Source organism: Stegostoma tigrinum, unplaced genomic scaffold (assembly GCF_030684315.1).
Source record: "Stegostoma tigrinum isolate sSteTig4 unplaced genomic scaffold, sSteTig4.hap1 scaffold_49, whole genome shotgun sequence".
Classification (NCBI taxonomy): Eukaryota; Metazoa; Chordata; class Chondrichthyes; order Orectolobiformes; family Stegostomatidae; genus Stegostoma; species Stegostoma tigrinum.
In genome coordinates this window covers 1,949,817-1,963,717 of record NW_026728419.1, presented here as the reverse complement: position 1 = coordinate 1,963,717, position 13,901 = coordinate 1,949,817, and positions in this window count along the sequence as shown.

Sequence of the window (13,901 nt, the reverse complement as noted above, 5' to 3'; positions counted from 1 at the left end):
GTCGGGATTTCTGTTATTCCGTGGACAGCATTTCATTATTTGAGTCACTCCATGCGATTACATCAGTATTTGTTCACTCCAGTGGGTGTGACAGTATTTCAGTTGTTCCATGGGGACTGTGACTCTGTGAGATTTTCAATGCTTGATTATTGAAGATGTAAGGACAAGTTGGGAGACTAGTAAAGATTACAGGTTAGTTTCAGTATCTGAGCTGTCTGAAGGAGGAGGTGTAGGAGGGAGACTCCGTGCTCCCTTCCTGGGAGCTGGTGGAGACGATGTGTTGTGAGCCCAACCTCCTGCCCACCGAGACCGTGGGGATTCCATTTGTACCGGCTCGATGTAAAAGGGAAATGGCATCAGGGGCACGGTTTCTAAGCTGTGCCATCTAGGAATGGAACTGACAGTGGGGTTAACGTGAGAATTACTCTTCACTGAACATTGCTCCTTACTCGGTCGGTGGGATGTGAATATTTTGGAATCTCCACACAGGTCGCCCTGTTCTCTCCGGCTCATTCCAGGGTCCTCCCCATGTGGCGGGGGAAGGTGGGTGAGGGAACTGATGTGCGGAACACCACCGCCCTGCTTGGCCCTTTCTGTCCTATTCCAGGCTGTTCCTCCTGGAATGAAGGAAACGGAGGGAGGGAATGAAGGTGAATGTGCGTGGCCCTGCTGTTAGTGATGGTGTAGGTGAGGGAGAAGTGGTGAGGTGTCCGGATTGAATCAGTCGACAGTGTTGGATCCATGCAGTGTTTTCAGTGTTGGGGAGTAGCGGAGGTGAGAGAGAGAGAGAGAGATGGTGCACAGAGAATACGGTGATACTTACCCTGCCAGAGCGGGGAAGGTTATTGTTGCTTGTCCTGTGTTGCTGGACATTTCTTCAGACTGCAGGTACTGCCCTGAGATGGGTGGTGAGCTCAGGCCATGTTCGGTGGGCCTGGTGGTGTGTTTTCCTCTGCTGAAAGAATGGTCCTCCTTTCTACTAGCCCATTCACCAGGACCTCCATGTCCTTTTCGATAAATCTTAGTGCAATTGCCCCTTATCTGCCAGGCTCGGGGTAAATCGTGCAGGGTGGCTCCGAACTGAGAAAGGTCAAGTGTGTGCCCATTGGCCTTTTAAAGATGGCACCTGTGCCTGGGATCATGGAATACCACGGCCATCCAGGCGATGGGAAATATTCTGAGCCATGATGGGTGGGAGAATCAGGTTGGCATTGAATGAGAGGAATGTCATGTGCTGGGGTAGTTAGACAATGAGGGGAGTTTGTTAAGATAGGATCAGAAAACTAGCTCGGCCTCCTGCAGACTGTCCCTCTGTCACACTCAATTAAAATGTCACTGAGACAAATTATCGTTAGATTCAGCCCAATGAGCCAAAGACTGTGCTCACCAAACTCTCAGTCACAAATGCAGTACAAATGCTCATTCAAAACTCTCCATCATCTGAACTCACAGCAATACCCTCTTCACACATCATTCCTGAAAAACTGACCCATGTTGCAAGATGCTTTCAAAATGTCTACATGTCTGCATTCTAAAACTTGTGAACACATCCTTCCATGTAACTGTCTCTCACTCTCCCCCTCTCTGTCTACATTTCCAATCCTTCCCATTTGTCCGTATTTAAACTGATTCCCCACCATCTCTCTCTGGCAGTGATGTTCACACACCTGGCACCCCTTGTCATAGCACATTGGAGATATGGAGCTGTAAATGGATGGGAGCCACACATCCTGTCACTTCCAGGATGGGCTGCAGGTTTCCCCAGGCTGGGCAGTGATTTAACACAGCATTACTGAGCACTGCGCTGGGGTGGTCTGTACAGATCTACACGCTGGGGCGGGGGGTAACTGCTCTGGGTTTACAGATCAGTTCAGTGGTGTTCACTTCACAGTCCCCCGTGCTGGAGAGATACCTGGTCCGGGTTTATAGATCAATGCACTGATGTGGTCTGCACAGCTCCCCGTGCTGGACTGATATCTATGTGACTGGTGAGGCCTGCACAGTGTCCCACTCTGGACAGATTGCCGGGTTGTATTGAGCAGGACACGAGCCTAGTCTGCACAGTGCTCCATGCTGAACAGATATTCCATCTGGGTTTGTGGTGTCTGGGGTGGTTCTGTGAGGTGGATTGAGAATGTGAGATAACTGACCACTTCAGCTGACGTGGCAATGCCTTTAATTTGTGTTTGCCATTTGTGTTGAGTTTGTGGAGAGATTTCCACCGCAAGGCTGAGTGGGTCTCACTAAAACTGATGGACAGAACGGCCTTTTTGATGTGGATCTTTGTGACTCCAACACATCTGTAACAACATTCCCCGGAACATTCTGTAAGGGACATTATTTGTGAACCGTTGGATGTCAATAAATTGAACAAAAGCTAAGATCCCGGGGGAAAAGATCCCGTTCCAGGGAGAAGGAGACACAGTTTCAAAATCTCCTCAGACAGATTAAGGGGTGAATACATTTTCCCTGTGTTCATGTTTCTTCACACCAAAAATTGACCACAATTTAGACAAAAAGACACAAATTTCCGAACTCTGTTTGTCTTCAAGGAACTGGGAGAGAATCCTTCAGGACGGCAATGTCTTCACCCTCGATATCAGGAACTGTAAAGAAGTGACCTGTGGCTGCTTGCGAGAGATCGAGTGTGTGAGAATGTTCAAGAAATCATCTGTTCTTACGGATGTGCGTTTGTGTCTTTCGGGAGGGAGAGTTTCTTCTTCTTGTATATGATGTTTTTCATTTTAAAAATTGAAATATTACTCTTTATCATTTCGGTTTCATTTTTTTTTCAATAAATCAGTGTTACATTTGAAAATGTCACTGGGGCCTCAATCAAACTGGTAACTTTGCCTCCAGGCTGATGTAATATTTATTTGTTTTCCTTCCTCACAGTTAATGTCGTGACGATCTACATCCTGCTTTATAAAGATTGTGGATTGTCTCCATGTGTCAGACGTTACCTGGGGGCCATGGCAGTGGCGGATCTACTGGTCATTATCCTCGACCTGATATTGAGACACATTCCCATTGTTTATCGGGAACAGTTTTATTTCCTGTTGTCCATCCCCGTGTGTAATATCCACGCCGTCCTGCTTTATGCAGCCACTGACTGTTCTGTCTGGTTCACCGTCACTTTCACCTTTGATCGATTTGTGGCCATTTGTAGCCAGAAGCTGAAAAGTAAATATTGCAGTGAGAAAACGGCGGCTGTGGTTCTGGGAACAGTGACTGTGCTGAGCTGTTTAAAGAACATTTTCTGGTATTTTATGCTCACAGCTCGGTATTTTCTGGTGAATGGCCCCTGGTTTTGTTCTGTAACAATCGTTGTTTTTGTCTCTCGTGCCTGGGTCACAATCGAGTTCCTCCACAACATTATAACCCCGACTTTGCCATTTCTCCTGATTCTGCTGCTCAATGTTTTCACTGTCAGACACATTTTAGTGACCAGCAGAGCCCGCAGGAGACTCCGGGCTCACACCAATGGGGACGGTCAGTGTGACACAGAAATGCAAAATCGAAAAAAATCCATCATTTTACTGTTTGTGATCTCAGCCAATTTCATCCTGTTATGGGCAGTGTTAATGGTGTTTTCAATCTGGAACAGGATGTGGCTGATTGGGTATTACTCTGTGTATCTCGATGGCTTTGTGCAGGAATTGGGCTTCATGCTGCAGCTCCTCAGTTGCTGCACAAACACCGCGATTTATGCCGTGACCCAGACTCAGTTCAGGCAGCAGCTGAAGAATGTGCTGAAATATCCCTTTACCCAAATTCATCCATCAATCAAACTCACTCATTAATCAATCCATCCAGGATTTTCTCATTTCAGTTCAATGTTTCAGCAATGAAGCAGCCTGTCGCTATTGTAACAGGCTGAGGGTAGTGCTGGTTTATCCAACCTTACCCCACAGGGGGTTACAGGGAAACATGTCAATGTTTCTCTCAACTCACAGGCCAAAGAGAAAAGGCACCATTCCACTGACTGCATCCTTAACTTCAATATGTAATTAACGTTCATTAAAAAGTGCCAAGCAGCACAGCAAACTATATTGTTGTTTGTCTTTGTGTTGAAGAAGCTCAGCTGGAGAGAGACAGACTCAGCCCCGAGGGAATGGAGGGATTTCGGGACTGAGCTCAGGAGTTGGGTTTAAGTCAGTCTGTCCTTGTGCTCATCTCTCATAGAATAGAATCACCAACCCAAGGAAACCTAACCAGATAAATAAAAAGCGGGACATAACTCCAGCGCTTCGTCGGAGGCTCACTGATGACATTGCCTAGAATGGTGACAAAATGTCTGAAAACTAACCTTCTAGCTCAGCGAGCAAACTCACATCCATAGAATAAAATCCCTAAATTGAGGAAACAGGCCCTTTGTCCCAAAGAGTCCACACCAAACCTCAGTGTCCCACCCAGAGCCATCTCCCTATAACCCACCTTAGCTCCACCTCCCTCAACACTCCGGTCAATTTCGCAAGGCCAGTCCACCGAATCTGCACAGCATTGGACTGTGGGAGGAAACAGGCGCACCCGGAGGAAACCCATACAGACATGGGGAGAATGTGTAAACTACTCACAGATAGTCACCAGAGGCTGGAATTGAAACCTGGTCCCTGTCTTTGTGAGGCAGCAGTGCTATCCCTCCTGCTCGTGCTCTCCCCCTCTGACCCACATTTCTCCATACCCCCATCCCTCTCTCCATTTCGCTTCCTTCTCTCTTTCAACCAACCTTCTCCAAACCACTCCCTCCTTTTCCCCCTGCATCCCGCCTCCCTAACCCACCTCTCCCTAATCCCCATCACACTCTTCCCTTCTCTCCGTTCCCCCCCATTATGTCTCTCCCTACCCCTCTTTTGACCATTTGTATCTTCTCTCCCCGCTTGCTCTCACCTCTTACACTGCCTCTGCTTCCTTCTCTCTACCTCTCTATTTCTGACCACTACCTCTCTCCCTCTCTCTCTGCCCCTTCTTCCTTGTTGTTCTCTCTCCCTTTGAATCCCTCACTTATCTCTGTAACTGCCCTGGGTCACTAGCTCCAGGCCCCAACCCCCCTGCCCTCCAGTCCCTGCCCCTGTTGCTCACTCTGTCCCCCCTCCCTGTTGATTTCGCTCTCTCGCTCCCTCATTGTTCCTGACTCCCTATTACTCACTCACTCTGGCTCACATGACATCGCTCGGTCCCCGTTCCTTGCTCACTACCTCCCGTCCCACACCCACTTTCCCATCCCACTGCCTCACTCCCTCCAACTCACCCTCCCTACTCCTTCTCTCCCTCCCACTTCCCCACCTTCCCCCTACCTCCCTCTCACTCCATCCCCTGCCCTGCCCTTTCCTCCCTCCCCGCCCTCCCCATCCTTCACTCCTCACCCACGCTCCCTCCCCCACCCTCCCCCTCCCTCACTCACCCGTACTCCCCCTTTGTCCCTCCCTTCCCAGTCCTGTGCCTCCCTGCCTTCCTCCCCTGCCCTCTTCCTCCACCCTCACCCTCCCTCCCTTGATCCCCTCCCCCTCCTTCCCTTGCTCCATTGTCCTCCAGGTCCCTTGTTCCCTCTCACTCCTTCGTACTCCCTCGCTCCCCCTCCCTTGCCCACCCTTCGTGCTCTCCTTCCCCTCCAACTGTCTCTCTCTGTTGCTCTCTCTCTCTCTGTTCCTATCTCCCTCTTGCATTGACTCCACCTCCCAATGTCAATCTTGCCCACTTCCCTCATGCTCTCAACATCTGGGATAGGTGCACGTTCCATTGCTACGAATACAGAGTGAGTATGTGTTCTCAAGTCGTTGTTGGCAGAATAGTTTGGTGTGTTTCACAGTTTGTTGATTGAAGTACAGTGAGGAAGGGGTTCACAGGCCATTGCAAGGAGAACAGAATAGGGAAGGGTTCACAGATCATTGTGAAAAGTCTCATCAGTGAAAAGCCTAAAGAAGATTTGCTAAAGGGCAAAAGACTGGGCATGGGTTCACAGGCCATTGCCAGGGAAAAAGGCTGGGGATGGGTTCACAGGCAGCTGCTAGAGGAGCAGAGCGCGGTTAAGGTCACAGGCCATTCCTTGGGGAACAGCTTGGGAATGGGTTAGCAGCCTGCTACTATCACAACAAATTGGAGATGCGTTTAAATGTCACTGCAACGAGGATAGAGTGAAGATGGGTCCCCAGATCAGTGACAGGGGAACAGAGTGCAGATGCATTCTCACATCAGTTCCAGGAGGACAAATTAAGGAAACATTCACAAGAATTTTCCTGGGGTTCAGCGTGAGGATGCTTGCATGGCTGATGCTTTGGGAACAGATTGGGGATGCTTTCATAGGTTGATGCTACGCTGAGAGGGGGGGATGGGTTAGGTTTGTTGCGAGGGGAACAGTGTGGGTTGTTTCACAGGCCGTTCATAGTGAAACAGTGAGAGAAAGGGTTAACATGCTGTTACTAGGAAACAGTTTGGGGATGGGTTCACAGGTCATTGCTAGGAGAACAGAGTAGGGATGAGACCACAGGTCATTGTGAGTGCAAAAGTGTGGGGTTAGTTTAATAGGCTCTTGCTCCAAGTGCTGATTGTGTATGTATTTATAGGTTGTTGCTAGGGGAATGGATGTGTAAACAGGCCAGTGCAAGGAAACACATTAAGATGTGTTCAAAGGCCTTGAAAGTATAACAGAGCAGGGATTGTTTACCAGGTCATTACTCGTGGAACTTAGGGCAGATGGATTTGCAGACCGTTGCTGAGGGAAAACAGTGGAGATGCTTTCACAGATTGCTGCCAGGGAAACAGAGGAAAGATGAGTGCACAGGCCACTGCGAGAAGAACAGGCTGAGGCTGCCTTCACAGGGCGCTGCAAGGGAGACAGAGTGAGGATGGGGTCACAGGATAGTGGCGGGAGAACTGGTTAATGAAGCGTTCATAGGCTTTCTCATGGAGGAATCAGGTTGTGGATGGGTTTACAGGCAGCTGCTAGGGCACGAGTGGGGATAATTTCACAGGCTGGGAATAGTTCACTGGTCACTGCTAGGCTAACAGAATGGTGATGGATTCAGAGGCCAAGGAATGGAGAACAGCGTGGGAATGGGTCCACAGGTCAGTGCTAGTAACAGAGTGAGAATGGGTTCACAGGACATTGTAGGGGAGCAGATTAAAAAAGGGTTCACAGGCCTTTTCTCGGTGATCAGCTTGGGATAGTTTCACAGGCAGTTGTAAGTCAACAGTGTAGGGATATTATAATGTGCCATTGCTAGAGGAACAGACGAAGGACAGGATCACAGGTCTTTTCCGGGAAAAAATAATTGGGATAGGTTCACAAGCCATTGCTAAGGGAACAGAATGGGGATGCATTCACAGTTCATGACAAAGGGAACGGAGTAAGGGTTGTTTCACAGATCACTGCTAGGGAAACAGAGCAGGGATGGCTTCACAGGACATTGTTTGGGAAAGAGAGTAGAGATTGGTTTACAGGCCATTACTAAGAGAACTGATGACGGACTACCATGGGGAACCTTATCAAACACCTTACCTAAATCCAAATATGCCACATCCACTGCTCTACCCTTATCCACGTGTTTTGTCTCTTCTTCAAAGAATCCAATAAGGTTTGTGAAGGATGATCTACAGGAATAGAGAAAGCTGTAGCTTAATTTCAGCTCCATTCTGTTTCTCCAAAAAGCATTAATATTATCCAGTGCACTGGTTCAATAAGGCAGTGTGCTGTCACCTTCTCAAGGGCTAATAGGAATATGGGGTAATTGTTGGGCCAGCCAGTGATGCTCACATCCTGCGAATGCATGAAAAAAAGAAATCTCTCTTCGTTCCTCAGCACTTGCTGCCCCTGCAGACTGACTCAATGTTTTTAATTTAACCGGAGGTGAAGAGGAATCTGGGTGTCCTGTGAAATCAGAGCCTCTTTATCATTCGTCCTGTCAAACATCACACTCTCTCCTGTATACTGCAGCAAACAATGTTTTACCCATTCAGTTCTAATCTGCGTCACTCCTTTTGGATATCCCTTACATCCCGTACATCCTCTCCACAATTTACCTTCCAAACTATTGTGACCAAGAAAAGGTTCTGTTTTCAACTCAAAGACTGACCTGAGTTGATGCCTGTTGGAAATCCAAATATCCTCTTGTTGCTCTCTGGCCCTCGGTAAGTGCATATCTGTCGGTTTCTCTCTCCACTGTAAATTGACACTTTCAAACTTTAACCTTTTTGAGTTGGTTCATGGTGCTCATGTCCCCTGTACAATCACAGCAAGATTTCCTCATTTAGAGATAGTGAGGACTGCAGATGCTGGGTCAGAGGCAATAGGATACAGAGCTGGAGAAGTGCAGCAGGTCAGACAGCATTGGGGGTGCAGGAAAGTCAATGTTTCGGGTCGGGACCTTTCATCAGTCCATTTTATCGTCCAAGACATTGTCATTCCCCAAGTCCCACCTCGTGGTGATGAGTGGCAACCCGTCAGTTTTTCTCCTAATAGTACATTAGCTCTCTGTTTTTGTGCACAAGGATGGACACAGAATAGCATAAATAGATTTGGATTTTCAAATGTTGAGACTCCATAACAGGTTATCACAGGACTTTCATACAACGAGGTCAGACTGAAAACTCACCTCCACCCAGCACTTAGAGGCTGCTGTATCACACACCAGATTGGAATCAAATGCTGTGCTTGGGAACAGGACATGACCCATGGGATTGAGGCGACTGTTCATGTTGATATTAACAACCAGGAACCTAATTGGTGATCTGAACAGAACAGAGAAAATCAAAATGCAGAACGTGGTGTTGAATTTGTAGAACAGTTAGTATTTGTTAAGAATGTTGAGCCAGTCATCTATGGACTCTGTGCATCACAGTCATGAATTCATTATGGAGTCTTTGTATTTGTTTTTCCATTCATTTGTGCGATATGGGCATCACTGGCTGGTTAGCATTTCTTGCCCATTCCTAGTCGCCCTTGAGAAGGTGGTGTTGAGCTGCCTTCTTGAAACCATGCTGTCTACCTGCTGTGGGTTGACCCACAATGTGATGATGAGGGGTTTCCAGGATTTTAGATCCATCGATAGTGAAGGAACAGCAAATTTTTTGCAAGTCAGGATGGTGAGTGGCTTGGAAGGGAACTTGAAGGTGGTGATGTTCCCATATGTCTGCTGCCATTGTCCTTCCAAATGGAGGTGGTCATGGATTTGGAATGTGCTGTCTGAGGATCTTTGATAGATTTTTGCAGTGCATCTTGAAGATAGTACACACTGCTGCTACTGGGCATCGGTGATGGAGGGAGTGGATATGGTGCCAATCAAGCGGGCTGCTTTGCTCTCATGGTGTCAAACGTCTTGAGTGTTGTTGGGCTGCACTCATCCAGGGAGTGTTCCATTTCACTCCTGACTTCTGCCTTGCCCCCTTGTGGGCAGGGGACAGTCTTTGAGGACTCAGGAGGTGAGTCACTCATCACAATATTCCTAGCTTCTGGCCTGCACTGTAGCCACTGTGCTTATTTGGTGAAGTCCAGCTAAGTTTCTGATCAATGATAACTCACAGGATATTGATAGTGGGGGATTCAGTGACAGCAACACCACTGAATGTCAAGGGATAGTGGTAAGATTGTCTCTTATTAGTGATGGCCATAGCCTGGCATTTGTGTGGTGCAAATGTCACTTTCAACCTGTGACCTCAAGTTTAGATATTGTCCAGATTTTGTTGCATTTGAACATGGACTGCTTAAGTATCTGAGGGATCACGAATGGTGCCTTAAGGTAGAGGCAAGGTCATTGATGGAGCAGCTGAAGACATTTGGGCCGAGGACAGTACCCTAAGGAAATCGTGCAGAAATGTACTGGGATTGAGGTGATTGACCTCCAACACCCAAGACCACCTTCCTCTGTATCAGGTGTGACTCAAACCACCGGAGAGTTTTTTTTTTCCCTAATACCCATCGATTCCAGTTTTGCTAGGGCTCCTTGATAACACACTCAATCGCATGCAAACTTGATTTCAAGGCAGTCACTCTCATCTCACCTCTCGAATTCAGTTCTTTTGCCCAGGTTTAATCAAAGGCTGCAATAAGGCCAGGAGCTTAGTGGCCCTGGTGAAACCCAAACTGGGCTTCCCTGAGCAGGTGCTGCTTGATAGCACTATTGATGGCACCTTCTATCATTTTGCTGATGACTGAGAGTATACCGATAGGGTGGCAATTGGCCGGGTTGGATTGTCCTGCTTTTTGTGTACAGGACATACGCGACTGCTTTTCCACATTGCGTGAGGATAACAATGTTGTAACTGTACTGGAACAGTTTGTCTAATGGGGGTCAAGTGCTGGAGCATAAATCTTCCGTCTATTGATGTAATGTTGTCGGGTCCCATAGCATTTGCAGTATCCATTGTCTCCAACCGTTTTTTGACATCACATGGAGTGAATCAATTTACTGAAGGCTGGTATCTGTAATGCTGGGACCATTGGAGGAGGCTGTGATAGATCATCCACTTGGTATTTCTGGCCGCGAAAGCTTCAGCCTTACCTTTTTCACTGATGTGTTGGGTCCTTCCATCTTATCATCTGATTTGTCCCATTTGACTTTTATAAGGAAGATTCTATGTCAAAGCTCACTTTCTCCTAACGAGCAGAATCAAATACCAAAAGGTCCTGCTGGTGTAATAAGTAACCTCAGTCACATGTGAAATCACTTTATACGTGAGCCTTAAGCTTACCTGTGCAATCTACAAAGAAGAAAACTTGGAAACATGACCAACTTGCAGTTTCCATCCATGGCCAGCGTAATTCTAACTTGGACAGTCATTTCTTCATCATTGGGTCAAAGTGCCACACAGGCCCCTCTGATGGCATCGCAGGATTACCATTGCCATGTGCACTGCAGCAGTTCAAGATGGCAGCTCATCTCCTGTGCGAACACGATGACCCCATATTCCAACTTTAATCTATTGCATTTACATTTGTAGAATTAGAAGCTTTTTTTCCCCACACGTTTTGCTTTCCTGATGAACTGTTATTAACTCTGACTTTATTTCCAGTGCTGTCCCTGAAATTCTTGAAATCTGGCTGGAGGAGTCTGCGGAAGACTTTCAGCAAGTTCCAACTTACTCTTGTCTCCGGAAGGTACTTTCCTACTTGAACCAGACAGTGCTGGGGTCAGATGCTGAACAACAGGCCCAGAACCTCCTGAGTCGTTTTTTGGCGGAGGAAACAGCGGAGAAAGAGATGTTCCAAAAGATTAATAATTATGTTGCAAAAATGTGGTTTTAATTCAAAAGGCAAGGGGAAATAATTGTGGGGTGGGTTTAACGGGGCGGTGGTGAAGGTATATTCCGTTTGGCTGCAAAGACAGTTTGGGAATTTACGTTAAATATATTTCTGAAAGATTATGTATTGCTAATCCTGTGGAGTAAATCTGAATCATGGACATCCACACCTTCTGTATATCCTCCCCTTGCCAGGACACTTTTGGAACTCTTTGCTGCTCCCTAAAATGGCTGCCCATCCAATCCCCATTTATCACACCTGTGTTCCCTTGCTGAACTTGACCTGACTCTGAACAGCCTGTATTTCAACTTCATCTAATTAAATGCCACTGACTTCCTGTACAAAGTAGGTATTGCTATGAGTGCTTGCATGGAACCCCAAAATGCTGTTTTTTTTAATGGGAGATGTGGAACATACAGTTTTCCAGCCCTGTCTCTTGAATTTCTTATTCCAATCCATCGATGCAATTGCACTGGAAAAGTTCGTTGAACTAGTTTCTGCTTTCTGCCCTTCTCTTCACCTTCAACTGCTCCATCTGTGACTCTTTGTATGTGGTTGTGAGAATGAGATAAAGCTACAGACAGGTTGACTAAATGTACAGAAGATGTCGCAGATGGAATACAGTGTGGCAAAGTGTGAAGTTAACTACTTTGGATCGGAAAAATAAATTCGGAGTGTCTTTTGATAAATTTGTATTCAGAGTGACTTGGGTGTGTGTCCATGTTAGTTGAATTGCAAAGTTAACATGATGGGATCTCAAATAATTACGATTGCAATTTCCAAGCTACAGTTGCTCACGGTACAGTGAAATGAGATTACAACAGATGGATTCATTTGGATCAGCACAAGTGCCTTCGGGCAACTTAGCTGCTTTCTCTTGCAAATTGGGTTTCAAAGTGAAACATCTCTATAAATAGCTTACACAGCTGATGGTAATTCATAAGACTGAGTTATGACTAAAGGTAAGATCTTATAATGCATTGTACTATGATGAAATTAATTTGTTAAAATGGCCATTTAACACCTAGTTTATGAGTGACCCCTAAGATCTGCGTTGTTTAGCAGTAATACTTGATACGAGAGGAGCACCATTTTAGCCTCATATACTTCGGCATCAATGAAGGAATCACTTGTTAATGGTTTGGGTTGGTGGTGTGCTTGAATTTGTTTGGACATGATGTGTCAAGCTGTTCATTTTGAGTAGCAGGATGTTTTTTTTCTAATCAATCTGTTCTCAGATGTTAATGCTTACCCTGGAGCAGTTGGGACTTGAGCCCAGGCCTCCTGGCTCTGAGGTATTGACACTAGTGCTACAACACAAGAGCCCTTGTTGGGATGTACGGACCTCTGGAGCAGGTGAGACAAAGTCCTAGGTCTCTTGGTCCGGAAGTAGGAACACTACCAATGTGCTACAACAGCCTCCATTTTGAGTGGTAATCTGAGGTTTTCAAAATTCAGGGTGCCTCCCCATAAGTTGGTGGAGGGCTTGCCCCTCTGTTTCATGATTTAGTTCCTTTGACAAGCTTCAAAATTACTCCAATTTTTTGGTAAGCAAAGTTAATTAAAATGTACTGCTGAGTGAATACCCCTGTACTAATTGCATGATGTACAAGACCAAATTCTGTATAGAATTGATACTCTAATATGGCCCGATAAGACCCAGCAGCATGTAATGAGACTTGCACGAAAATTTCCTTTTGAACTGTTGCTGTCAATGACATTTTATTTTATAATCTGACGTAATAATTTTGAGGTTCTGATTCGGAAGATTTGCTTCAGCCAAAAATTGGGATTGAAATCTGTCATTAAAAACTTTTTTTTTTTTTGCAATTGAAATGCTCCCAACAAGAGGTTTCACTGCATTATCATATTAATTTCACCAAATCTAGATTTAGAAGTATAAATGTTAGGTAACTATTGTAAACCAATGCACGATTTCTAGTTACAAGCTAGTAAGATAGTTTAGAGCAATGTGAACTTTGGGCACAAAATAAACGTTTATCTTCACTTGCGCAGAAGGCTACCATAGAAGAGTTAGAATCTGTGTGGGAGAAGAACAGGACCAAACCATCGAACAAATTGATGAAAAGCTCCTGTCCTACCCGTCATGCTTCATTGCAGAGCGGCTGACTTTTATGGATGCTGTGAGTAAACAGGAATCTGGGGCCCAGTCATTCTGAATAAGATGTTTCAGCCAGCAGTAAGCATCCGAATCTCTCTGTATTCTTTAATACTATGACTGCTCCACCAGTCGTTATAAATGAATTCGCTTCAAAATGCAGCCTTCCAAGATGTCAAAATGTGTTGTTTGACATGTGACTTCAGTATCTCGCTTGAAGTACCTGTCAACTGAAACTTTAGCATTTGCCTTTTTTAAATGAATGTAATGTGAAATAAGTGACTTGGGGAGCACTGAAAATCCTTTGTAACGTAGTGTTGAACCTTTACCAAATGAATAGCATTTCAGGGTAAAAGTTTAAATGTTTCATCATAACAGTCACTGTTTCTTCATGAGTCCACTGATTTTGTTTGAAGTATCCAGTATGGCAATTTTGCTGTTTTCCCAGAATCTTCTGGAGTGGAATCAGCCACGGGGTATCCCAGTCGAGTCTCCAAGGTGGCTTGATGCCGACCTCCAGAAAATGAGGCTAGTGGTTGCTGACTC